At 39.2% G+C, this 26,912-nt stretch overlaps 1 protein-coding gene and 1 pseudogene across 2 annotated transcripts in view; one reads left to right on the forward strand and one right to left on the reverse strand.

Annotated features, from left to right (window-relative positions):
- Nucleotides 1–26,912, reverse strand: part of Fam120c (family with sequence similarity 120C) — a 362,539-nt gene that overhangs the window by 316,771 nt on the left and 18,856 nt on the right. The gene's annotated exons all lie outside the window — the stretch shown is intronic.
- Nucleotides 13,293–17,489, forward strand: LOC105741162 (annotated as a pseudogene).

A 26,912-nucleotide genomic window follows, 5' to 3' on the forward strand; every position in this document is an offset into this window, starting at 1 on the left:
ATGACAATGCCAAGCTGTATGGTTATATTTAGATGATGGACAAGGCAATGATCCTGAGAATCTCCAGAAGATTTTTTAATCTAGCAGTTAATTGGAAATATTCTCATCCTGACTAACCATATATACTGATACCTGTGAAATAAGCAACTGCACTGAAGATGATAATCTGTAATAGTAGTTTCATGCTTGGAGTGCCTGTCATTCTGGTCTTCTGCATACGGGCTGCTTGCCATGACATGCCAGTTGCTGCTGTGCTGTCTCTAGGGTAGATGATTGTTCAAGAAGAAGGGGGTGGTGAATGAAGGCATGAGACCAGAAAAGGAATATCGTGGGACTGTTTTGCTTCAAGGTTGTATATGGTGAGATTTTTGGACTTATGTGTAAACATCACAAGTATATAATTCTTTATGCCCATTTTTTAAAATATATTGTATTTTTTAAATGTTTTTTCACCATATTCTGTAGGGACTTAAAATTCAATGTATCAATACTTGATGAAAAATACCTGTTCCATCTTATGTCTAAGATGTTTGATATGCAGACAGATAGTGAGATTAAGCTTAACAGCCTAGGTTGTATGATCATAACGATAAGCTTGTCTTCTGGATGGTTAACAACCTAAGTTTGCAGACCAAAACAAGAGAAAAAGGAGGGCCGCAAGGAAAGCCAACATTTTAGCCGTAGCCTTCCAAGGTCAATTAAGACTCAGGACATATGAGAACTTGTACTGTAACGTCATGTAACTTGGTAGTGTCCCAAATTTTGTGATCAAGGAGGTTATGGGGCCACAGACGAAAGTGATCGATGATTTAGAGTGTGCCTAAGGAGAGTCACATGGAGAAAAAACACTCTCTCAGGCTTTCACAGAGAGCACATTGACCAAGCAATGGCCATGACTCATCCACATGGCCGACACTGACAAAGGTTCTACAATCTGAGATACAGGATCTCAGGATAAATCCTGAGGGGATTTCACTGTCCTTATCAGACTGAAAAGCTACAATCTTTTTGCATAGGTCCTGCTTTACCTTCGTCTTAACCATCCAGCAGCAAAGTATAAAAACGAAATATAAGAAGTAAAGACATGCTGTTATGTTGAGCTGTAGGGGACTCTGGTCAACAATTTCTGACACTGCCAGTCAAGCGGAAGACCCAATACTATTCAGGGCTACTGGATTCTTTTAGAATGTTTTGTTGAGTTACCCATCTATAATATTCAAAGAACAGAACTTAACAAAAAAAGGGGATACAGATGAATGTCCATTTTGTATCTGTGTATTCAAAGTGGTTAGGATAGATATATAGGTACATTGTCTTAATGAATAGAAGGATTTGTTCTAATGGTGTTTGTAAATAGGATATCATGTCTGCGTCTTGTACAGCAATTAAGCACTAGGAATAATGCATTCAATGTGTTAATTACTGAAACTGTCCTACAAAAAAAGAAAGAAAGAAACAGTGTAGGGAGTGTATTCTCAATATTTCTAGTACAAATAAATGATAAATAATTAAAGTGAAAAAAATTTAAAAAAATAAAAACTAGGAGTACTGATCAATATGATGCTCTTTTCAACAAGATATAATTTTTTTGTTTTTGAGATACAGTAAGTCCCTGGCTTACAAACAAGTTCTATTCCAGGAGAATGTTCATTGTTCAGGGTCCTTCACAAGTCAAACAGTGAATTTTATACCCCTTGACACAAATACTCAATGTAAACCATAAAAAATCCAAACACACAAAAATACTGTAAATGTACAGTTACCTTAAAATGGTGGTACAGTACAGTACAACTACATAGCTACCTCTGTGACTTGATCTACCAATGTTCATAATGTGAGGTTGTTCATTTCCATGAAGGCCTGTAACTTTAGTGATTCTCAGTTGGGATTTTTCATGCTGAACACTGAACCCAGAACCTTTACACGCCAGGCCAGGACTCTGCCATTGAGCTATAAATCCAGTTCCCAGATTCAACTTTCCAGACACTGATCCAAGGGTGGGGATGTAGCCACAGACAAGAGAGAGGAACCCACTGGGTGTCGTGGTGCACACCTATAATCCCAACAATCTGAGAGAACAGGCAAGAATGTTACAAGTGCAAGCCTAGCCTAACTATGTAATTTAGTGACTCAGAAAGTCCCTGCTTCAAAATTTAAATAGAGGGTTGGGGATGCAGGCCAATATCCATCATATGTGAAAGAGAAGAAGAGAGAAAGAGTGAGAGAATATGAATCCCTTCTCTTGTGGAGATGGCGTTTTAGTAACTGATGCAGTATTTTAAGATGACAACTGGGTAGGAGATCTACATCTCATTTATCCTTTTTTTTAACGTTTAGTTTTTTTTTTCAATTTTATTTATTTATTTATTTGTGTGTGTGTGTGTGTGTGTGTGTGTGTGTGTGTGGCCAGCTCAGCCCACCAGGGGCAGGGCAGGCTGGCATGTGGTGCTGGGGGATTGAACCGCAGTCCCTGTGCTTTTCTAAGCTTGTTCTGAGTAGGTGCTTTAGACCACTGAGCCATTTCACCAGCCCCTCATTTATCCTTGAGGAAATGAGTGAACTGAGTATGATAGCCATCATAAACATAGAAAACTGAAAGTTGAAGAATGTTAATAACTTGGCCCAAAATACATAGATAGCAATTTGACAGAACTTGGATTGGAACTCAGTGAGGCCTGACTTGAAAATAATGCTTTTTCTATCAATATGTTGTTTCTCAAATAGAGGCAGCTAAAAAAAAAAAACATGGCATACATTAATCACTGATAAATTCACTAGTAATACCAATATATATCATGGCACAAAGACTAACCAAGTTATTAGTCCATTAGTGGTCGAATTATGATACAGCGATCTATGAATTGGTTACAGAAACAATTCGGTAAATGCTTGTTATTCCACCTTTTCTACCTGTTATCAGGTACAGTCAGAAAAAAAACGATGGTAGGAAAATTCTGGGATAGGCTGGTGAGTTGGCTCAGTGGTCTAAAGCACCTACTTGGAACAAGCTTAGCAAAGCACAGGGACTGCGGTTCAATCCCCCAGCACCACATGCCAGCCAGCCCCGCCCCCTGGTGGGCTGAGCTGGCCACACACACACACACACACACACACACACACAAATAAATAAAAATTAAAAAACAAAAAAGAAAATTCTGGGAGAGAGGGATTATATGCAGGACTGTCTTAGCAACAAAAATACTGATGATAAACCTTTCAACTGCAAGGTCTATATGACCTGACACCTAACTATAGAATAGACAATCTGAAACTACTCCTGATGCAAGTATGCATCACTATATACTGTAGAATTCAACAACCATTTGTTGTTTTAATTTTTTTTTTTTTTTGGCAGAACTGGGGATTGAACTCAGGCCCTTGCGTTTGACAGGGAAGTGCTTATTCCACTGAGCCATCTCCTCGGCCCCAAAAATTTTTGTTGTTTTTTAAATTTTTTTTGTCAACAACCATTTGGACAAAGCTGATCTGAGTCAAACTAAACCTCTCCTCCTTTAAAAAAAATAAAACGTATCACAAGGCTAAAGAATAATATATAACAAGAATATCAAAATCCATAGCCAATTCAAGAGAATATTGATACAGTATCCTCCCAATTGTTGGGATTTAAATTATTAATATGCACATAGTTGAGCATTTGCCAAGAAATGCAGCAATAAAGGTGAGGATAGTAAAATACTGATCCACTGTTCAGTACATACTAAGATGCTAATTTTAATTTCTAAGCACTGTTTTAGTATACTTACTCTTAAGCTGCTAGGGGCCAGCTCATATTTGTAGGTGAAGCATTCTGGCATAGGAAAGAATTCTAGGAATAAGTAAAGATTTTTTAAAAATATGTTGTGTCTTATCCGTGGGCTGCAAACTGTACTTTGACACTAATTTTTATAATCAGTGAATATAGTTGGAGCCATTGCATCCAGTGGACCTATGCTCAAATTAAAGTTATGGGGATAAGTCATAGGCATGTCACTTAGCTTCTTCATTTGTAAAATGACTATGTGGCTAATTTCTACCCGGTTATATTACTTTATTTATTTGCAGAACCGGGAATTGAACTCAGGCCCTTGCACTTGCCAGACAAGTGCTTATTCAACTGGGCTATCTCCCTGGCCCTGTAAATTATTTTATAAAATATCTGGCACACAATCTCTGAAAAAAGTTATGAAATAATTGAGTTTGTTCTGAAGGGATGAAGTCTACGCTATACAATACTGACGGAGCTCCTCAGAACTCAAGAGACCAGTGGATATCAGAATGGACAATTCTTCTCCCCAAAGTAAATCTTCAGGATTGAAAAGTCAGGACTGATGAAAAGTATCATTACAAATAAGAGAACAAGAATCTAAGAAAGCTTCTTGGTTATCCCACACAAGGAGACCAAAGCCTGGGCATGGTATCACATGCCTGTAATCCCAGCACTTAGGAGGCTGAGGCAGGAGGATTATTGTGAGTTTGAGACCAGCCGAGGCTACACAGTGAGCTCAAGGCCAGCCTGAACTACATAGTGAGACCCTGTCTCAAAAAAAGAGACAAAAATTGCAGAGAAGAGAATTATGAGAAATTTCTAAGTCCTTGAACCAGGGGCTATGAATGCTTAAAGAAAGTGAGTAGCTAATGTGAGTGAATGGAGGTGGCTTCTAGAAATGTAATTTTTAAGCCAAATATTGAGAGGTTGTTAAAAATTTATACATAGAATATATTAGGGTTTACACAGTAAATTAAGAACACAAGTTTTAAAATAGACAAATTTCATTACATTTTTTTTTGTAGTTTTTTCTTGGACTTGGAACAGAAAGCCTGCTGCCTGTATATGCCAAGGGGTCAATTAGATCTTATATTTTTATGTTACACTGTGCAATACAGAGTTTAGTCAAACCCTTTCAGTGAGAATAATTAATCTGACCCCATTTCATACAGGAAAATACCTGTTTAGAAATGTAGACATTTCTATCTGTCTCCCCCAACTACTCTGTGTTTCACAAGAGAAATGATATGTCAATAGTGCATCACCAGCACTCTTGACTGGGTCTGTCTCTAACAGGTGAGTAATGAGTGTTTACTAAGTTAAAGTGAGCAAGCCATGTGTCATGGCACTTGCTCATAATCTCAGCAACTGGGAGGCTGAAGCAGGATGATTGCTATGAGTTCCAGGCCAGCATGAACTACACAGTGACTCTGTCTCAAAAACCCAAAAATATAAATGTAGATATTTCTAAACACAAACGTTTTGCACAGTGTTTTTATATTTAAAGTAACTAGCCCTAAAATATTTGTAGAATTTGGGCCCGGGGAGATGACTCAGTGGAATAAGCACTTTCCTGGCAAGCGTAGCGGCCTGAGTTTAATCCCTGGTTCCACCAAAAAAAAAAAATTGTAGAATTTGATATCTCAATTACATGATGCTCTGTTTTTTAGTACCAGAGCAAGGTAATACAGTATCTCCACTGTAGCTCTTCTTTTAACCTTGAACATTTAGAAAAGCTTCAGATGAACAACGTTCATTAATTTCCATAAAACTCATCAGAGTCTTCTAGAATTCAAGACAACTCTACAATTGTAGGAATATAATTTTTGGTTTTATTTCATGGAAACCACTTTCAGCAAAGGAAAATTAGCCAATTTATCTCTTGCCAAATGAGTGTGGCAAAGGCATACTTTTGTGAGGAATGGATAAATGCAACCACATACATGTGAAGGTATTTTTTACAACTCGGCTTTTATTCAAAGTATCTACATGAGGTGCAAAGTAGTCCATCTCTTAAGAGTTGTCAAAATCCTAACAGTTTCAGCATTGCTGAAAAGTCCAAGTCCCAAGTCTCCTCCAAGATCTAAGGCAAACTCTGAACTATGAGCCCCTGCACAAATGAAAACTTAAAACACATCCAACATTCAAAGGTGTAAGATAAACACTGCCACTCAAAAGGTATACATAAAAGGATACAAACCACTGAAGCCAAAACAAGTCCAAAATCCAGCATGGCAAACATTAAGTTCTATAATGTGGAACATCCGAAGCAATCTGGGGCAAATTGTGAGCTCCATGTGGCTCTGCCCCTGTGGCACTTCTGGTGGTTGTAGCTCCCATGGCTTCTCTCTTAGGCTGGATTTGCTCCCTCTTTGCAGTTTCCCTTAGATGATCTGTGTTCCTGGCCTTTCCAAATTTCTGGGGTTTCCACTGAATAGGTTTCTCACTCACAGCTTCATACACTGCCCTCTCAGTGGCACACTGCCTGGCCTCCCAAACTTCTTCTGAAATTGAGGTGGAAGCCATCTTAACCTCAGAACTCCTGCAATCTGCATGTGCCCCAAACCAATGTCATATGGATGAAGCCAAGGTCTCCTGTCAGCTGGAGCAGTAGCCAGGCTTTCCTCTATCTTGGCTGTCAGGGTCGAGTGCTTAGATTGCTGAGCATTCTGACCCAGATTCCAAGAAAAAAATTCTCTATGCTGGCGCCATTCTGTAATCTGGTGTGGTCACTGCCTCCATTCTGGAATATAGGGCTCTGCTGCTTTCTCCTCAAAGCAAAGTCTCTCACCCTTGTGATTCCGAGGCTACAAAGCATGAGAACTTGCCACCTCCTATGATGCCCTCAGGACATCTTTTTTACTCTCCTGTTCCTCAATGGCAATGGAGATCTCAGCTCTATCTTTGTAGTCCACAGCTTTATTGGAGCTTCCTTTCTGGCAAAACTCACAACATTTTAAATCATTCTGCTGGGCTCTTTGCTCTTCACTCTTAACATAAATCTAAGCCCCCAACAATAACAATGCCACTGTCCCAATATTTGACTGCTTTGAGATTTCCTTTTAAAGATTAATCAGCCCTCTGTATTTAATCTCAGTCTCAGGCAGAGTCTCTGAACATGGGCAAAATTCACACAAACTTTCTGCCAAGCCAAAACACAAATGATCTGGAGTCCAACAACCAATGCAGTCCTTCTTCCCAGCAGAAACCTCCTTAGCCTGGTCTTTACAGATTGGCTTTCTATCAATCTTCTGGTCTGAGCTCTGACCAGAATTTCCCCTACAGAACAGCCGAAGCTGTTCCAGTGATTCTCTTGTAGGCGACATCTCCAAACATTTCCTATCTCTTCCCATCAACCATTCCCAAAAGCTGGTAATTGACATGGTCAGGTTTAGCCACAACAACATCCCCACTCCTGTGTGGGAGGCACAATAACTCCAGGCCTCCAATACTATTGCAAGTGGGTTTCTGGGTTCCTCTTCCCCTACCTCTGCTGAGCTAGGTTCCTAGTTCTTACCCCACCTATTTCCCATGAGTCTCCTGCTATGCCCAGGAGGTGAGACTTCCTGTCATAGCCTGGTTGCCTAGTTACTCGTGCCTTTTACCCGCCCACGTCATTTCCCTATGCCTCCACTATATATACCCAACACCTCCCCTAAATAAACGAGACTTAATCAAAATCCTGTCTTGTCTCCATTCTTTGTGTCTCCTGTCCCTTCTCATCCCCACTCCCCCTCTAGGGTCCTCGTTGACTAACCCACGGGTCGGGACACTCCTGAGACCAAATTCTGTCTTAGTTACTCTTCTGTCATTGCTGGGACAAATACCCAACAGTCAAAATGAGAGAAGGAAATGTTTATTTAGCTAACAGTTACTGGAGGTTTCAAGACACTGGAGCACAGGCTGGGGCACTGCCGTGTCCAGGATAACCCTCTCCACATGTCTGAGAAAGTACAGGCTAGCCAGTTTAATGGTTCATGCCTCTCTGGCCCCAATCCTCAAGCCATCTGTTGCTCCTCCAGCTGCATGTGCACCATAACTTATATGAGGCTTTGAGGGGACAAGTAGACACAAACCATAACAACCTCATGTAACAACAGGACAGATTTCCATAACATGCACCTAATAATTCACTGAGGACCTGACACATTTTTTTAGAAAGTTCAAAATGAATTTTTCATAATGAATCCTGAGGATGACAAATAGTTATAAGCTTAGGTTCCTGTAAAGTCTGCTGCAAATGCAAGTTTCCTATGTCTAACAGTGATTCTACTACACAAGCGCTATCTCTAGTCATACAACAATTACTTATTTTGACCAAGCAATATTAAAACTTTCAAGATCTGGTTGAAGGTATAGTTCAGTGGCAAAGCACATGCCTGTCATGCACAAAGCCTTGGGTTCCACATCCAGCATGGGGGAGGGACACAAAAGAAATGAATGTGCGCGCACACATGCACGCGCGTGCGCGCGCGCACACACACACACACACACACACACACAGTGAGAAATAGTGAGAGCAAGAGAGAAAATCAGACAAGACGTGATGAGCTTCACCCCAGTCTGAGGCTTAGGGTTTCTCACATACTGCAATAAAGTTGTGAGCAACAGTTGCTGTCATCTTAAGGCTTGACTGGGGATGGGTCTACTGACAAGCACTCTCCTGGCTGTTGGCAGGATTCAGTTGCTTGTGGATTACCAGACTAAGTGCCTAGTTTGTACCTGGCTATTGGCTGGAAGCAGCCCTCAAGTTTTTGTCATGTGGGCCTTTCTATTATGGAAGCTCACAACATGGGCACTTGCTTCATCAGAGTGATCAGCCAGGAGAGAGAAGCTGGGGCACGGAGAAGTGGGAGGGGAGGGAGAATATAGCAGAGAAGGGATAGTGGGAGAGGACAGGAGGGAGGAGATGGGAAAGAGGGAAGAAGAGAGAGGAAGGGAGGGAAGGTAGGAGGAAAGGAGAGAGAGGACAAATAAAATGGAAGTCATAGTTTTTTATAATCTAATGTGGGAAGTGACATCTAATTGCTTTCATTGTAATCTGCTTTTTAGAAGAAAGTCACCTGGAAAAAAAAAGAAAAGAAAAAAGTCACCTGGCCCAGTCTACATGCTAGAAGAAAGTGGGAAAGGGGTCACAATAAATGTGAATGTCAGGAGAGGAAATGATCAGGAACTACTGTAGATGTCTATTATGAATTCCAAATGGCACTGGGTCACTGTGTCAAGAAGACATCATGGAGTGAGTGGTACAGAGACCAATAAATGAAGACCTCATGGCTAAGCAAAAGGAGAGAGCCAGTGTTGCCAGAGGAGCTGGAATTTTAGGAGTAGTTGGAAAGTGACACATTTTTGCAACATTTCACATTTTTAAAAAGTTATCGGGGCCAGGGAGATAGCTCAGTGGAATAAGCACTTGGCCTGGCAAGTGCAAGGACCTGAGTTCAATCCCCAATTCTGAAAAAAAAAAAGTTATCAAAAAAAAATGTCAACAAATTCATCAAAGAAATGTGTGCACGTGTCATACATGACCTATGCACTGTTTGGCAACTTTGCTACAACCTTTGTAAATTCTTATGAGGTATAAAGGGTTCAGTGTTTGTTATGCAAATCCTGGTTCTGCCACATTTGCTGGTTCTGTCCCGGAGCCCATGAAAAGAGCCAGAAAAAAAGATCTCAGGGTCTTATACTATAGTTTCTTGTCTCCACTACTAAGAATGTGAGCTACCAGGGGGTAGAGTGTCATATTTTGCAACCTGACCTCAACACTATCTTTTTTTTTTAACCTCTTCTTCTCCTGTGTTTGTTTGCCTTATTAGGTAGGTTCTTTGCATTCTCATTCATGGAGTTGTGATCGTTTTGCTCCCTCTCTAGAACATCATGTAGTAGTCTCTATAGGCTTGGATTTGTCATCATGAAATTCTTTAGTTGTTCTTTGTCATGGAAGTATTTCACTTTTCCATTATACGTGAAAGAAAGTTTTGCAGGGTATATCACTCTGGCTTGGAATTTATTTTCTTGCAAGACTTGAAGTACTTTGCTCCATGCTCTTCTTGACTTGTTTTGTGAAATCTGCCATTATTCTGATAGGTTTTCCTTTGAATGTGATGTTTCTTTTTTTAGTGGCTTTTAGTATACTGTTCCTGTGCTGAATTTCTGGAATCTTGATTATTATGTGTCTGGGTGTGGTTTTAATTGGGTTGATGTTATTTGGAGTTCTATATGCTTCGGTTACAGAATGTCACATTGCTGCCCCATATTTGAGAAGCTTTCTGCTATTACTTCTGCCCATATTCTTTTTATATCATTTGTATTTTTTCCATAATTTTATTGAGAACAAAATAGCAATGAGACAGTTTCAAACCAAATTGGTAGGATAGTTTCAATAATTAACACATGGCATGCATTCTTCCTAGTAGTTAATTGCTGTACATGATGCGGACATGATATCCTATCTACAAACACTATTAGAACAAATCCCTCTATTCCTTAAGTGAATGTAACTATATATCTATCCTAACCATTTTGAATACACAGACACAAAATGGACATTCATCTGTATCCCCATTTTTTTGTTTAATTCTATTATTTGAATATTATAAGTGTGTTAACTCAGCAAAGTATTATAAAAGAGCCCAGTAGTCCATAATAGTATTGGGTCTTCCGCTTTACTGGCAATGTCAAAAGTTGTTGACCTGAGTCCCCTACAGCTCAACATAACAGCATGGCTTTACTTCTTATACTTTGTTTTTATACTTTTCTGCTGGATGGTTAAGACCAAAGTAAAGCAAGACCTATGCAACAAGAGTTGTAGCTTTTGGGTCTAATAAGGTCAGTGAATATCATTTGTATTGACTCCTTCCTTTTCATTGATTCCTATTAGTCTCACATTGTTCATCTTTGCATCATCTTGCAGGTATTAAATTATTTTTTCCTGCCTCTTAGTTGTTTTTAAGAGATCTTTTCTTACTTTTTCACTAGCTACAATGGTGTCCTTAAGGTCAGAAAGTCTATTTTCACTTTCACACAAACAGTTTTGCCAGCTTGTGATTGAGGTTTTAATTTCCTGTATATCACTTTGAATCTGTTTCATACATTCTATTTCTTTCCTATATTGCTTATTTAGGGGTTCCATCATTTTTATATTCTGCTCTATTTTTTAATCAATGTATTCTTTAGAAGCACTTAGTACTTCTTTGATTATAGTTATCACTACTTTTTTTACTTCAGAAATTATTTGATCTGATTTCTTCTATACCGTTCTGAAGTTGTTTCTTTATTTCCACTGCTATTATTTCAGAGATATCAGGGGTGTGATTTCCAGTTTCCTCTATGCTAGTGTCTTCTGCTTTGTACTGGGTGAACTCGGGGCCTGAGACTGCATTTTGTTCCTTCTCTTTGTCATTTTGTATACCACTGTCTTCTGACCTTTGGTGTAGAGCTTAGATGGAGTTATTACCTTAGCACCAGGTCGAGATTTACGAAGTTCAGATTCTTCTAGGTGGGTGTTGCTTGGATCTGGCTGGGGTCTGGCTGCTATGCTCCACTTCTTCCTGTTGCAGCCATTGGAGTTGAACCCTTTGTGTCACTCTGGCAAGATGTTCTGCTCCTGAATCAGCTGGGTGGGTCTTGCCTCTAGCCTCTTTGCAGGGAATTCTGCTGAAGGGTTCCACGCTGGGCCTGCACTGTGGGTCAAATGATGATCTGGCAGCCCCGGCTCGTCTCACTCACACGCTGGGCCTGCGCTCTTTCAACACTATGTTAATTTCCTATTTAATTTTTCTTCACAGCAGTTACTATGCCACCCAAAATACTATACATTCTGTCCTTCTTGTTTACTGTCTATTTTTGTATTAAAATATAAAGTTTCATAAGGTCAGAAATGTTTGATTCTACAATGCATCCTAAAAATCTTATTTTTCTCCTAAAAATCTTGAACTTTACCTAGCACAAAATAGGAGCATCATGCACATTGATTGAATGAATTATAGTGTCTTGTTTTCTTTTGTTTTGAGATACAGTCTCACTATGTAGCCCAGGGTGTCCTCCAACTCATTGTAATTCTCCTACTTCAACCTCCTAAGTGCTGGGATTATAGGTGTGTGCCACCATGCTATGCCTATAGATTCTATTGTTTCATAGTACTTAGCAAAGCATACTTAGCACAAACTAGGTACTTCAAAGTGTTAATTGAACTGAAAAGCTAAGAAAAATGGAGTGTAATGAAACTAAAGAATGATGAATATATCATGAATAACCCTGAATATCATTCCATGCTAAGCTTAAAGCATGAAATTAAAATGATCAGTGTCTATTTTACTTGGCACACAAGATATTTTGTTTGGCTTAAAGATATTTTATACAGGAACCAGTCATGGTGGCGCATGCCTGTAACCCTAGCACTGGCAGATTGAGTCAGGAGGATCTCTGCAATTTCAAGACCAGCCTGAGGGTTACAAAAGTGAGCACAAGGCCAGTCCGAACTCCATAGTGAGACCATCTCAAAAAAATGTATTTTGGACAGCTCATCACTCTAGGAGGCTGAAGCTGGGCGACTGCAAGTTTGAGGTCAGCCTAGGCAACTTAAGAAGACTCTATCTCAAAATAGAAAAATAAGAAAGGTTCACCAAGTAGTTTAATTTCGTGGGCCTGGGTTCAATACCTAGTACTTCAAAAAGATTTATGGTTAAGGTAATAGCAATTAGTATTTATACAGCATTTACTATGTGTCATAAAATATCCTAGCACTTCACATATATTAAATCATTTAGGAGATCCATCATGGTGAATTAGAGCCAGCAGCACTCACAGGATGCTTGAGGATAGAAGACATTTGCTACAATTTGCAGGAACTCAAAAACAGGCAAACAAAACATGTAGGCATAGTTTTAGAAAAAAAAGGCAGGAACACTTCTCAATGCTGGAGTTCTTTATAGCTCAGCTCTGGTGAAAATATGGGAAAGAAACTTCGTGAGGAAAACAGCATATTAAAACAACAGGTGGCTGTTTTCAGTTAAGCATGCACTGCCAAACGCCCATGTTATCTAACTCTCTTTCCACTGGGAAAAAGAGCCCAGTGACCATGATATGTGCAGGAGGGAGACCCTCAAGTCAGGGGACTAAGGCAGCCTCTGTCCAGAAAATAAAACAAGGGGTGGTGATTGAATTAGGACCCTTGTGGCCCAGGGACAGAAAGAAACAAGGACTTGGTTCAGGATAGTGACCTAGAAATAGGCTGGAGCATAGTGGCTGTAACTGGTGTGATTTGGCAGTGCAAAAGAGACACTGAGCAGTGCCACTACACCCATTGCCACACCAAATGCTGCCAAAATCTGCCCATATGGTATCTGTGATCCACATGGCCCTACAAATGGCAGCGCTTGGTGTTTATCACGAACCATTACAAATGCCCCTCAAGAACTGCTAAGCAAGGAGCCTGAATGAGTTCCCTCCACTTGGCTCCTAGAATCTATCAAGGTCCATAATATAGAGGGGCCCTCGGTGCCACTGAATTTACAGAGGACTTAGAATGGGTGAGGATAGTAGAAGTGGCCCTGTGCTGCATGCTCCCTCAGAGCTATATGGAGGGACCAGATGTAAACAGTTGTAGGGATTTTGCTACAGAAGGGAAAGGACAGGGATTGAAGAAATTCTCCCAGAACAATGGGGAGGATGGGGTACTTTTTCAGTCCTGATCCACCTTCTCTCCATCCAACACAATTTTACGTTTCTGATCATAGGACAGAGACACAAATATCTGGCTACCCATGCCCAGAGAATACTCTGCAGAAAACATAGCTCTGCCTGCAGAGGGAAGGAAAAGCAGGGTCCACAATGTGCTTGGAAAGGAATCTTTACTTTTATGCTTTTGTGTTATTTTAATCATTTTTTTTCTTCTCATATTTTTCTCCTTTCATCTGGAACACATAAGTGAGGTGTTTGGAATAACTGAACTAACCCTTTTACACTGAGTGGATTGAAGAGGTATAGAAACATGAAAACATAAACAAATGGAAATATACACAAACCAAAGAAATCTCCACAGTAGTGACAGGCTTCTTCTACCCAAATGATCTTCATTCCTGTTATGGTTTGAGTCTAGATGTCCCTCCACTCAAAGCCTTTTCAGGGAGGCGGGGGACATAGCTCGGTAGAATAAGCGCTTGCCTGGCAAGCACAAAGGCCTGAGTTCAATTCCTGGTAAAAAAAAAAAAAAAAAAAAAAAAAAAAAAGCCTTTTCAGAGGTGGCTCGATCAAGAGCATGTGATACTGGAATTGATTCATGGTGTAATGCTAGGATAAAAGGCATTAGGACTGAGGTGTAAGTGCTACCTGCCCTAAGTAGACTGCAGAAGATATAAAGATTAAAAAACACTGTGTTGCCACAAACTGTTTCTCTTCTGTAATGCCTGTATGCCATAATACCTTGTCTTGGACTTAGCCAGTTATGGACTGAAACCTCTGCAAACTGTGAGCTAAATAAACCTTTTCACTTTCAACTCTAGGTGTTAGGTATACCACCCCAACAATGAGAGAAAAGTAAGATAAAATTTGGTACCAGAGAAGGGGGATTGTTGCTGTGACTATACCTGACCGTGTGGTTCAGGAACCTTTGGAACTGGATTGTGAGAATTTGGAAAGGTTGGGAAGTGCTGAATGAAAAAGCAGAGCTAAACCACTTGAGGCTGTACTTGATGGGAAGATTCTGGTCAGAGCTCAGAAGACCAGATAGAATGCTGACAAAAATATTACAGGTAAGGATCAGACTTAGATTTATACTAGGAGACTATATTGGGCACAGGACTTCAGGTGATGTATTATGGCTTGGTAGAAAGTTCATCTGCATTTTGATGGCATTCAAAGACTGCCTGAGGGGCTGGTGAGATGGCTCAGTGGTCTAAAGCACCTACTTAGAACAAGCTTAGCAAAGCACAGGGACCGCGGTTCAATCCCCCAGCACCACATGCCAGCCAGCCCCGCCCCCTGGTGGGCTGAGCTGGCCACACACACACTCACACACACACAAATAAATTTAAAAAAATAAAAAAAAAAAAACAAAGACTGCCTGAGATTGTAATTAAGGGTAGCAGACTAAGTAATCTGTCAGAAGGAATTTCAAGGCAGCACAATTTTGAGGTGGTAGCATGACTGTTGGGAGTTTTTGGCCAGATCTACTTTGAGAATCAAAAGCAAACTGTTGAGCAGAATGAGTCAAAACATGAGTTTAGGGAGCTGGGGAGATGGCTCAGTGGAATAAGCGCTTCCCTGGCAAGCACAAGGGCCTGAGTTCAATCACCGGTTCCACAAAAAAACAAAAACAAAAACAAAAAAAATAATAATAATGATGCAAAACATGAGTTTAGCTAGAAGGGAAGCCCCAGTAAAGCTGCAGACAGCTAAGACAGAGCTGAGGAGGTCTTTATTACTGAGAAGGAGCAAGAGAATAGAAAAGATGGTCTGAAGGCAACACAAAAAGCAGCAAGACTCCACCCTGTGCAGCCTCAAAATTGCAAAAGTGAAATAGTGCTCTGAGAAGAAATCCTGAAGCACCACATTCCAGAATGATGGTAGCCTTGAGCATTTGTCCCTCAGAATTGGATTCAGAGTGTTCAGTAATCCAGGCACTTGACTCCTATAGCTAAGAGAGAGGGAAGTGTTTCTTTTCATTTTTACAAGGGCAGGCAACTAAGAGCTTGCCTTAAATCTCAGAGGAATCTTTTGACAGAATTTTCAGCAGTGCTGAAACTGCTAGGACTTTGGCAGCTCTTAGAGATGAGCTAATTGCTTTTTGCATAAAAATACTGAACAACTCAGTAACAGACAAAGAATTTGACTCAGTAGTAAAAAAACTTAACTAAGAAAATCAAAGCTCAGGACTCAACAGACTTACAGTTGAACTTTACAGGAACTTCAGAGATCTTATAGAAATACTTTTTAAACTTTGTAATGTAATTACAAGAGAAGATATATTGTTAAACTCATTCCTACATGCTAGTATTATTCTCATACTAAAACCAGACAAGGACTTAACAAAAAGAGAAAACTACAGGTCATTCTCTAGTAAACATTGATGTAAAAATTTTCAAGACACTGGTAAATATGGCTGGCTGGCTGCTGCTGGAGCTGCAGAAGGTGGCCTGCTTCTAGGGTCTATGCTGAGTACAAGCAGTACTGGCAGCACTGTAGAGCTCCTTCAAGATGAGAAGGCAAAAGCACCCCTAGAAAGAGACCCTCCATGTGGAAGCACCAGAGCAGCCTGCCAGGCCTTGGTACAGCAGTGGTACCCCTAACAGCATGGAGAATGGGCTAGGAGCTGAGCTGAATCCAGGCCAGTACAGCTCTAAGCTGACAAGTGAGATTACCCCGGGCATGTGAACAACTGGTAGCTCTAACACTTGTTCTGCCTGGGCATCTAAATGGGCAATGAGTTCTCCTATATCCCGTTATTCCCCTTCTGGATCTGGAACCTGGACCCCCTAGTGTATTACAGACTCGTGATCATCTAGGTGATGGTCATGTACCTGGACCAGTGAAAGAACATGATGTGTTGGGTGCAGCTGCCTTGCCACCTGTGGTCAAGCTGGAGGTCTTCTGCACCTCCAAAATTGGCCGGCTTTCCTCTCATGTAACCATTCCAATTGCCCTGGGCCGCTCACCTATAGCTGCTGGCAGTAACCTCTGATATGTGAACTAATTCTTAGTCCCCATTGGAATCCTCTAGTGTTCCTGAGCAGGATGTACATGGGCATGCATTCCCCTCTGGACATTATTGCTGCAATCCAATATACATTTTAATGTTAGCTGTCTTCTGATTTAAAACCTGATTGACAATGTTAACCAAACTCATAAATATGCTCCATTGATTACTATTGGGCTTTATTTACTTGTGGGGGATCTGTTCATTCACTCTTGACAGCTGGAATACATTCTGAGGTGACACAAAGGAGATTCTACAAAAAGGTGCTGGAATTGTATGTGGATCTTACCTTACTTATAGCATAGGTCTAATATTATATCCTTCTCCAGACATTTTACCTTTTTCTATGCCTCCTATTTTTCTGACTGTCTTTGGAAAAGTCATATTGTGAGTCTTCATATAAATAGTACTTTTAATAATAGCCAGGGATATATTGAGAAGGATTATCATTTCATTAACCTGAAGAATCTTTACAATGTGTGATCACATTTGAAAAGCAAGACAGCATATGAAAGTTGAGATCCTTATCAGTATATTACCTACAGAATGGTTGGTTTCTCTATCACATTTTTTATTTCCTATTTTGTTCATTGGTACTGTATCTCTTTTTTTTTTTCTTTGCGGAACTGGGGATTGAACTCAGGCCCTTGCACTTGCCAGGGAAGCGCTTATTCCACTGAGCCATCTCCCCGGCCCCCGCAAGCACTTATTCTACTGAGCCATCTCCCCGGCCCCTGGTACTGTATCTCTTGATGAGAAAATACTGTTTTTAACCACTTAACAATTTACTCCAACTATCACTCAGGCAGTGCATCTATTTATGTACTGACAATCCTGAATGCACCTTGGGGAAGTGTCATTTCAACTGGTGTTTTTTCATAATTAAAAAATTATTTATTTAGTACAAGGGCTTCTGCTCTGGGCACACTGGACCCCTCCAGACCCAGCCCAGGCCCAGCATGTACGACAGACTGTCCTCTGCGTCCACCTGACCACCCCAGACCCAGCCCAGGCCCGGTGTATGTGTGAGATCTTCCATGCCGCACTCGCCAGACCCCTCCACACTCAGTCCAGGCCCAGCTTGTGAGTGAGACATCCCACAGTGTTCGCTGGAACCCTCCAGACTCAGCCTAAGCCCAGCATGCATGTGAGAACTTCCACTCCACCAAGCCCACTGGATCCCCTCCAACCTCAGGCCAGGCCTCCTCCATCAGACAGGCCTAGTGGGAAACTGTGCCAGTGAAGTCCCTGCAAAGAGGTTAGGGGCCAGAACCATGCAGCAATTCCAGGAGCACAACATCTTGCCAGAGGGACAAAGAAGGTTCATTTCCACAGGTGGAAGCAGGAGGAAGCTCAGCATAGCAGCCAGACCCAATCCAGGCACATCTGAAGGAGTTCAAACTTGGTAGATCCAGACCTGGTAAGCGGAGACACTTTGGTAGACCCAGATCTATGAGAGTCTCCTCTCTCTTTTTCTCTTGATCTACAGAGAGGGCAACAGGTAACTAGGTGAAACAGTCTGTCTAGAAAACCCCAGGTACATCAAAGGGAAGTGAACAGACAGAATTCAGGGGAACTAACTTAAATACAAATTCCGAATTTAATATCTACTTAGCTACATGGACATAATGTTTGCTCTTACTGTCTAAAATACAAACATACTAATTACAAAAGTTTGGCAACTGCTAAGTATCGCTATCCATTATTAGTGTTCCTAATTGTAGTTCTGTAAATACAAAACCATAACTGCCTTAACCATATAATGTCTCTTGGGTAAGAATTTCTCTAGGTGCTAAGATTATAACTGCACCAAAGCTCTACATCAAAGGTCAGAAGACAATGTTATACAAAATGACAAAGAGAAGGAGCAAAATGCAATCACAGGCCCTGAGCCCACCCAGAATAAATGGCAGAGACACTAGCATAGAATAAATTGGGAGTCACACAGCTGAAATCTCTGAATTAATAGCATTTGAAGAAAAGAAACAATTACAGAAAAGTATAGAGGAAATCAGATCAGAAATAATCTCTGAGGTTAAAAAAAACCCAGAAAGGATAACTATAATGAAAGAATTACTAAGTGCTTCTAAAGAAGACATTGATAAAAAGTAGAGATTAGAAAAATGATGGAATCCTTGAAAGAGCAACTTAGGAAATAAATAGAATACAGGAAGTAGATTCGAAGAGAAATATAGTAAAGTAAAATCTCAATCACAAGGTGGCAAAACCATTGATTGAAAGTGAAGATACAAGGGCCAGGGACATAGCTCATTAGAATAAGCACTTGGCTGGCAAGCAGAAGGACCTGAGTTCAATCTCTGGTTCCAAAGAAAGAGAGAGAGAGAGAGAGAGAGAGAGAGAGAGAGAGAGAGAGAGAGAGGAGATACAGTTTCAAACCTTGAAAACACTGTTGCAGCTAGTGAAAAAGGTAAGAAAGGATCTCTGAAAAATAACTAGGATGCAGGAAAAAATAATACAACATCTGGAAGACAATGCAACAATGAATAATGTAAGACTAATAAGCATCAATGAAAAAGGAGTCAATACAAATGATATAAAAAGAATATAAGCTGAAGTAACAGCACAAAACTTCTCAAATACAAGGAAACAATCTAACATTCACGTAACTGAATAAAACAGAACTCCAAATAACATCATCCAAATTAAAAAGAAATCCAGACATATAATAGTCAAGATCAAAGAAATCCATCACAAGAACAATATACTAAAAGCCACTAGAAAAAAGAAACAGATCACATACAAAGGAAAATCCATCAGAATAATGGTAGATTTCTATTCAAAAACATAAAGTCAAGAAGAGTATGGAGCAGAGTACTTCAAATCCTCCATCAAAACAAACTCCAGCCCAGACAGCTATACCCTGAAAAACTCTCAAGTTTGATGGAGAAGTGAAATACTCCATGACAAAGAACAACTAAAGAATTTCATGATGACGAAGCCAACCCCACACAGACTACTAAAAGATATTCTAGAGAGGGATCAAAATGACCATAATTCCACAAATGAGAATGTAAAGAACCCACCAAATAGGTCAAACAATTTTTAAAAAGGAGAAAAAGGCATAAAAAAGCAGGAAATAACATGTCAATCATAGATCAACACATCTCAATGATAACCATCAATGTAAATGGACTCCATTCACCAGTTAAGAGAAATAGACTGGCACAGTGGATTAGGAAACAAAATCCAACAATATGCTGTATACAAGAAAAACATTTAAGTCAAAAAGACATTCATAGGCTGAAAGTCAAAGGATGGAAAACAATACTACATGCCCCTTCACCTCAGAAAAAAAGCAGGGGAGACAATACTGTTTTCAGACAGTCTCAACTTCAAACCAAGAATGATCAAACAAAATAAAGAAGGCCATTAGATACTGTTTAGGGGAAAAATTCAAGAGGAGGAGGTAACACTCATAAATACCTATGCAGCAAACACAAGAGCACCCAAATACATAAGACAAATCTTAATGAACATGAAAAATCTAATATTCAATACCACAATCTTAACAGGAGACCTTAAAAGCCCCTTATCCCACAAAGATAGATAAAGTAGACAAATGTTAGCAAACAAGTAGGAGAACTGAACCAAAGCTTGAAACAAATGGGACTTGGTGGATATATATGGAGTGTTCCACCCAACGACAGCTGAATACACATTCTTTTCAGCTGCACATGGGTCATTTTCTGAAACAGACCACATACGGGTGCATAGGTCATCCTTAAGTATATGCAAGAAAAATAAATTATCCCATGCATATTATCTGACCACAGTGCAATGAAACTGGAAATAAATGACAAACGAAACCAGAAAAACTCCCTAAGTAAATGGAAAATAAACAACACCCTTCTCAGCAACCAATGGGTCACAGATGATATTAAACAAGAAATAAAACGATATCTAAAATTCAATGAAAATTAAAGCACAACTTGCTGGAATTCATGGGCTGCAAAGAAAGCAGTTCTGAGAGGGAAACATAGCTGTGAATTCACATATTAGGAAAACAGAACAGGAAAAAATAAATACCCTAATGCTGCACCTCAACAGTCTAGAAAAGGAAGAGCAAACCAAACCCAAAGACCAAAGTTGAGAGGAAATTATAAAAATTAGAGCAGAAATTAATTCAATTGAGATAAAAACAATTCATAGAATTAACGAATCAATAAGCTAGTTCTTTGAAAGATTAAATAAAATTGAGAAGCCCCTACCTAACCTCATCAAAATAAAGGGAAAAAAAACCCTCAAATACAACCAATAAGGAATGAAAAGTGAAATTACCACGGACACCGTGGAAATTCAAAAGATCATCAACAGCTACTTTTAGAGTCTTTACTCTGACAGAATAGAAGAAAGAGAACAAATGGACAGATTCCTAGAAAGGTACAAATTATGAAAACTGAATCAAGAAGACATAAGAACTCTCAGTAACCCAATAACAACCAATGAAATACAAACTGTAATTAAAAAAAAAACCTACCAACAAAGAAAATTCCAGGTCCTAATAGACTCACAGCTGAGTAATACTCCTCAAACTCTTCAATGAAATTGAAAAGCAAAGGGGGCCTGCCCCTTAGCTCAGTTCTTTAAGTGGCTGCTTCAATAAAGCAGTCAGGCTCAGGTTGCTGTGGTTCAATCCCCACAACTCCAGCCAGCCAAACCTGCCCTGAAGGCATTTGGAGCCAAAAAAAAAAAATCCTTATTACAACTCTTGTTGCATAGGTCCTGCTTTACCTTGGTCTTAACCATCCAGCACAAAAGTATAAAAACAAAGTATAAGAAGTAAAGCCATGTTGTTATGTTGAGCTGTAGGGGATGCAGGTCAACAATTTCTGACATTGCCAGTAAAGTGGAAGATCCAATACTATTATGGACTACTGAACTCTTTTAGAATGTTTTGCTGAGTTTACACACCTATAATATTTAAATGATGATACTTAACAAAAAAAGGGGATACAAATGAATGTCCATTTTGTATCTGTGTATTCAAAGTGGTTAGGATAGATATATAGTTACATTCTCTTAATGAACAGAGGGATTTGTTCTAATGGTGTTTGTAAATAGGATATCAAGTCCACATCTTATACAGCAATTAACCACTAGGAAGAATGTATGCAATGTGTTAATTATTGAAACTGTCCTACCAATTTGTTTTGAAATTGTCTCATTGATATTTGTTTCTCAATAAAATTATGGAAAAATAAAATAAACAAAGAAAAAGAAAGTCAACAAATACTTTAAGCTATGGGGAAAAAAAGAAATTGAAAAGCAAAATATCCTCCCAAAATCATTCCTGAAGGCAAGTACTACACTGATACCAAAACCAGGGAAAGACACAACTAAAAAAGAGAACTACAGGCCAATCTCTCTCCTGAACTCTGAAATAAGAGATCATAGAGGATTTCAGAAAATGGGAAGATAGTCCTTGCTCCTGGGTAGGAAGAACTAACATTGTGAAGATGTCCATACTCCCAAAATTGCTGTACAGATTTAATGGAATCCCTATCAAACTACCACCAACATACCTCACAGACTTAGAGACATCTTTCATAAAATTTATTGGAACCGGAAAAGACCTAGAATAGCAAAGGCAATTCTGGGCAACAAAGAAAAGGCAGGAGGCATTACAACCATGACTTGAAATTATACTTCAAGGCTACTGTGATAAAATCAGCATGGTATTGGCAACAAAATAGACCTGAGGATCAATAGAATAGATGAGAAGATGCAGAAGCAAATACAAATACACTTAGCCACCTTATCTTCAACAAAGGGGTCAAACATGCTTACTGGAAGAAAGATAGCCTCTAACAAATGGTGCCGGAAAAACTGGCTCTCTACATACCAAAAACTAAAACTTGACCCAGGTCTACCACCATGCACTGAGCTAAAGCCAAAATGGATTAAAGATTTAAACATTAAAACAGAAACACCAGCTCTTTCAGGTCCTCCTTTCCAAGATAACAAAAAAAGAAGGAACAACGGTCATGCCAAAAAGGGCCGCGGTCATGTGCAGCCTATTCGCTGCATGAACTGCGCCCAGTGTGTACCCAAGGATAAGGCTATTAAGAAGTTTGTCATTCGGAACATAGTGGAGGCCGCCGCCATCAGGGACACTTCCGAAGCGATTATCTTCGACAGTTATGTGCTTCCCAAGCTGTATGTGAAGCTGCATTATTGTGTGAGTTGTGCCATTCACAGCAAAGTGGTCAGAAATCGATCTTGTGAAGCCCGTAAGGACCGAACTCCTCCACCCCAATTTAGACCTGCTGGTGCTACCCCACGACCTCCACCAAAGCCCATGTAAGGGAAGCTGGGTCTTAATGGACTGAAGAAAACTCTCTTGCGAATGAAATAATAAGTTGAATGTTATACTTTAAAAAAAAAAAACAGAAACACTAAATCTTGTGGAAGAGAAAGTACGAGGAAATCCTGAAGCCATAGGGGTAGGCAAACAGTTCATGAACAAAAATCAAACTGTATGGGTAATACATAAATCAATTAACAACTGGGACCTCCTCTTATTGAGAAGCTTTTGCATGTCAAAAAAATTACCAGGGCCAGGGTGATGGCTCAGTAGAATAAGTGCTTCCCTGGCAAGTGCAAGGGCCTGAGTTCAATCCCCAGTTCCACCAAAAAAAATTTTTTTAATTAAATTAAAAAAAGAGATTACCAACAAATTGAAAAGAAAACCCATAAATTTGGAAAAATTTTTTACTTATAAGTACTCAGACCAAGGTCTTCTCTGTAGAATTCATAAAAACTGAAAAACATTCGGGCCCCATAATTTAAAGACCCAATCCAGAATTGGGCATCCGAGATGAACACACACTTCTCAGAGGAAGAAACACTAGAAGCTAATAAACACATGAAAAAATGCTCCACGTCACTAGCCATCGGCGAAATGCAAATTAAAACAACACTGAGATAACCATCTCACCCAGAAAGAATGGTTGTCATAAAGAAATCAACCAACAACAAATGTTGGAGAGTCTGTGGGGAAAAAGGAACCCTCTTCACTGCTGGTTTGAATGTAGACTGGTGCAACTTTTATGGAAATCAGTGTGGAAGGAACTTAAAATACTAGGACTGGAAATCCCATTCAAACCAGCTATCCCCGTACTGGGAATTTTCCTAAAAGAACTGAAAAGACCATATCAAAGTGATATATGTGCACGCATATTTATAGCAGCACAATTTGTGATAGCCAAATCTTGAAAACCACTAAAATGCCCGTCACCTGAGGAAAGGATGAAAAAGATGTGCTGTTTTTTTACAATGGAGCATCACTCAGCCATAAAGAATAATAAATTTGAAGCCTTCATATATAAGTCAATGTAATTTGAAGATATACTCATTAGTGAAATAAAACAGACCCACACATATAAATACTGTATAGTCTCCCTAATGTAAGAATTAAAAAGAAGAAATAAAAATTGAAAGGTATAACACAGTTAAATGGAAAGTGGTACTCAACTGCACATGTTGTATGGTAATAATAAGCTTGTCTTCTGGAGGTTTAACAACCTAAGTTTGCAGACCAAAAATTAGAGAAAAAGAAGTGTTGCAAGGTCAGCCAACATTTTGGCCCTAGCCTTTCAAGGTCAGTGAAGACTCAGAATATAGGAGAACCTATACTGTAATATCATGTAACTCAGTTGTGTCCCAATCTTTCTGATCATGGAGATTATGCAGCCACAGAGGACTGTGATCGATGATGTAGTGTGCCTAAGGAGAGTCACAAGGAGAGAAAACATTCTCTCAGGCTCTCACAGAGAGCAAATTGGTCAAGCAATGGCCATGACTCATCTACATGGCTGACACTGACAAATGATCTACAAAGTGCGGTACAGGATTTCAGATAAATTCTGTGGGGACTTGACTGACCTTATCAGATACAAAAGCTACCTTTCTTGTTATATAGGTCTTGCTTTATCTTGGCCTTAACCATCCAGCAGAAAGTTATAAAAACGAGGTATAAGGGGTGAAGTTATGTTGATATGCTGGGCTGTAAAGGGCTCAGGTCAGCAACTTCTCATACTGCCAGTCCTGGGGATGATTCACTACCATTATGGACTACTGGATTATATTGGATTATTTTACTGGATTCGCACACCTACAATATTTAAATGATGATGGAATACCCTTTTCTGACAAAACTAAACAAAAAAGGGGATACAAATGAAAGACCATTTTGTATCTCTATATTCAAAATATTTAGGATAGATATACAGCTACATTTTCTTAATTCAATGAATTAGAAGATTTGCTCTAATAGTGTTTGTAGACCGGATGTCATGTCTGCATGTTGTATAATGAATAAGCACTGAGACAACAATGTGCAATGTATTTATTATTGAAAATGTCCTACTGATTGGTTTTGAAACTGTCTCATTGCTGTTTCTCAATAAAATTATTTAAAAAATAAATAAATAAGCTCAGTCCCTTTTCCCAGTCAAAATAAAATAAATGGAAAGTGAGAACTTAAGGATTAAACAACGAAGAGAGACCAAGGAGAAAAGTTAGGAAATATGGCAAAGGCAAAACCATACACTTATATATGCAACATGGTTAAGGCCATGGTCCTAAGAATCTCTCTCAGGTTTTTGAGAGTAGCAGTTAATTGGTATGATTCTTACCTGATGAACTGTATGTGCTAATACCTGTGAACTAAGCAACTGCACTGAAGATAGCAGTGTGTGATACTAGCAGCATGCTTGGATAGCTGTCATTCTGGTCTTCTAGAAGCGTACTGCTTCTAATGTCATATCTATTACTGCTATACTCTCGTTCAAGTAAATGTTTGTTTTTTTAAAAAAAGGTAATAAATGAAAATAAGAGACCAAAAAAATGTCATAGGACTGTCCTGCTACAATGTTGTATATGGTTAGATTTCTAAATTTCTCTGTGAAAATCTGTAATTATTTTTTACTATTTTCTATTTATTTTGCATTCTTTATGAATTTAAAGTTCAGCACACCAATGCTTGATGGAAAATACATGTTCCATGTTATGTCTAAGATATTTGATATTCAGACAGATAGTGAGGTTAAGCTAAACTGTCTATGTCATAGGGTAATAATACCATTAAACTTGTCTTCTGGAGGGTTAACAACTTAAGTCTGCAGACCAAAAATTAGAGAAAAGGAAAGGCTACAAGGATAGCCAACATTGTGGCCCTAGCCCTTTAAGGTCAGTGAGGACTCAGAACATAAGAGAACGTGTACTGTAACATTCTGTAACTCAGTTGTGTCCCAAATTTTTCTGATGAAGGAGATTATAGGGCCACAGAGGAAAGTGATCAATGATGTAGAGTAGGCCTAAGGACAGTCACATGGAGAGAAAACATTCTCTCAGGCTTTCACAAAAAGCAAATCGGTCAAGCAATGGCCGTGACTCAGCCACATGGCGGACACTGACAAAAGATCTACAAACCACTGTACAGGGTTTCAGGGTAAATCCTGAGGGGATATGACTGACCTTGGCAGATACAAAAGTTACATTTTTTTGTTACATAGGTCTTTCTTTATCTTGGTCTTAACCATCCAGCAAAAAAGTACAAAAACAAGGTACAAAAAGTAGTAAAGCCATATTAATATGCTGAGCTGCAAAAGGCTCAAGTCATCCACTTCTTACATTGCCAGTCCTACAGATCCACTACTCTTATGGACTACTGAACTATATTGGATTATTTTGCTGAATTTACACACCTGCAATATGTAAATTGCAATGGAATACCCATCTCTGACAAAACTAAACAAAAAAAGGATATAAATGAAGGGTCATTTTGTATCTGTATATACAAAATAGTTAGGATATACAGCTACTTTCTCTGAATTCAATAAGAAGAAATATTTGTAATAATAGTGTTTGGACAGGAATCATGTCTTCAACTTGGACTATGAATAAATACTATGAAGACAACTGTATGCAATGCATTATTGTAACTGTCCTACTAACCTTTTTTGAAACTGTCTCATTGCTATTTGTTTTTCAATAAAATATAAACAATTTTTAAAAATAATATGCAAGTAATTTTGCCTCTGTATCAGAATACATATATGCTGCTACTAACAATGTTTAACAATTACTATAGAAACTATTTCCTAATTGACTTCCATAATTAGAAGACTAGAATTCATTTGCTACCACATATTAACTCCTTTACACTGCCACCATCTTACATTTTCCCTATGATGTTGAACATGGGAAGCATTTTTTGAATTGTTTTTTCATTTTAGACAGGAACTTGCTATATAGTTGTGTGTGACCTTGAACTCACTATGTAGCCCAGCCTGGCCTCAGTCTCTTTCCTGCCTTATACCCATGAATGCTGGGATTATAGGCATGCACCACCATGTCTGTGTGGAATATTGCATGGACAAAATTTTCAGAAACACTTATCTTTGGATTTTGTATATTTTAAAGTTCTAT

This window comes from Octodon degus, unplaced genomic scaffold (assembly GCF_000260255.1).
Source record: "Octodon degus isolate 3935 unplaced genomic scaffold, OctDeg1.0 scaffold00314, whole genome shotgun sequence".
In the NCBI taxonomy this organism is placed as follows: domain Eukaryota; kingdom Metazoa; phylum Chordata; class Mammalia; order Rodentia; family Octodontidae; genus Octodon; species Octodon degus.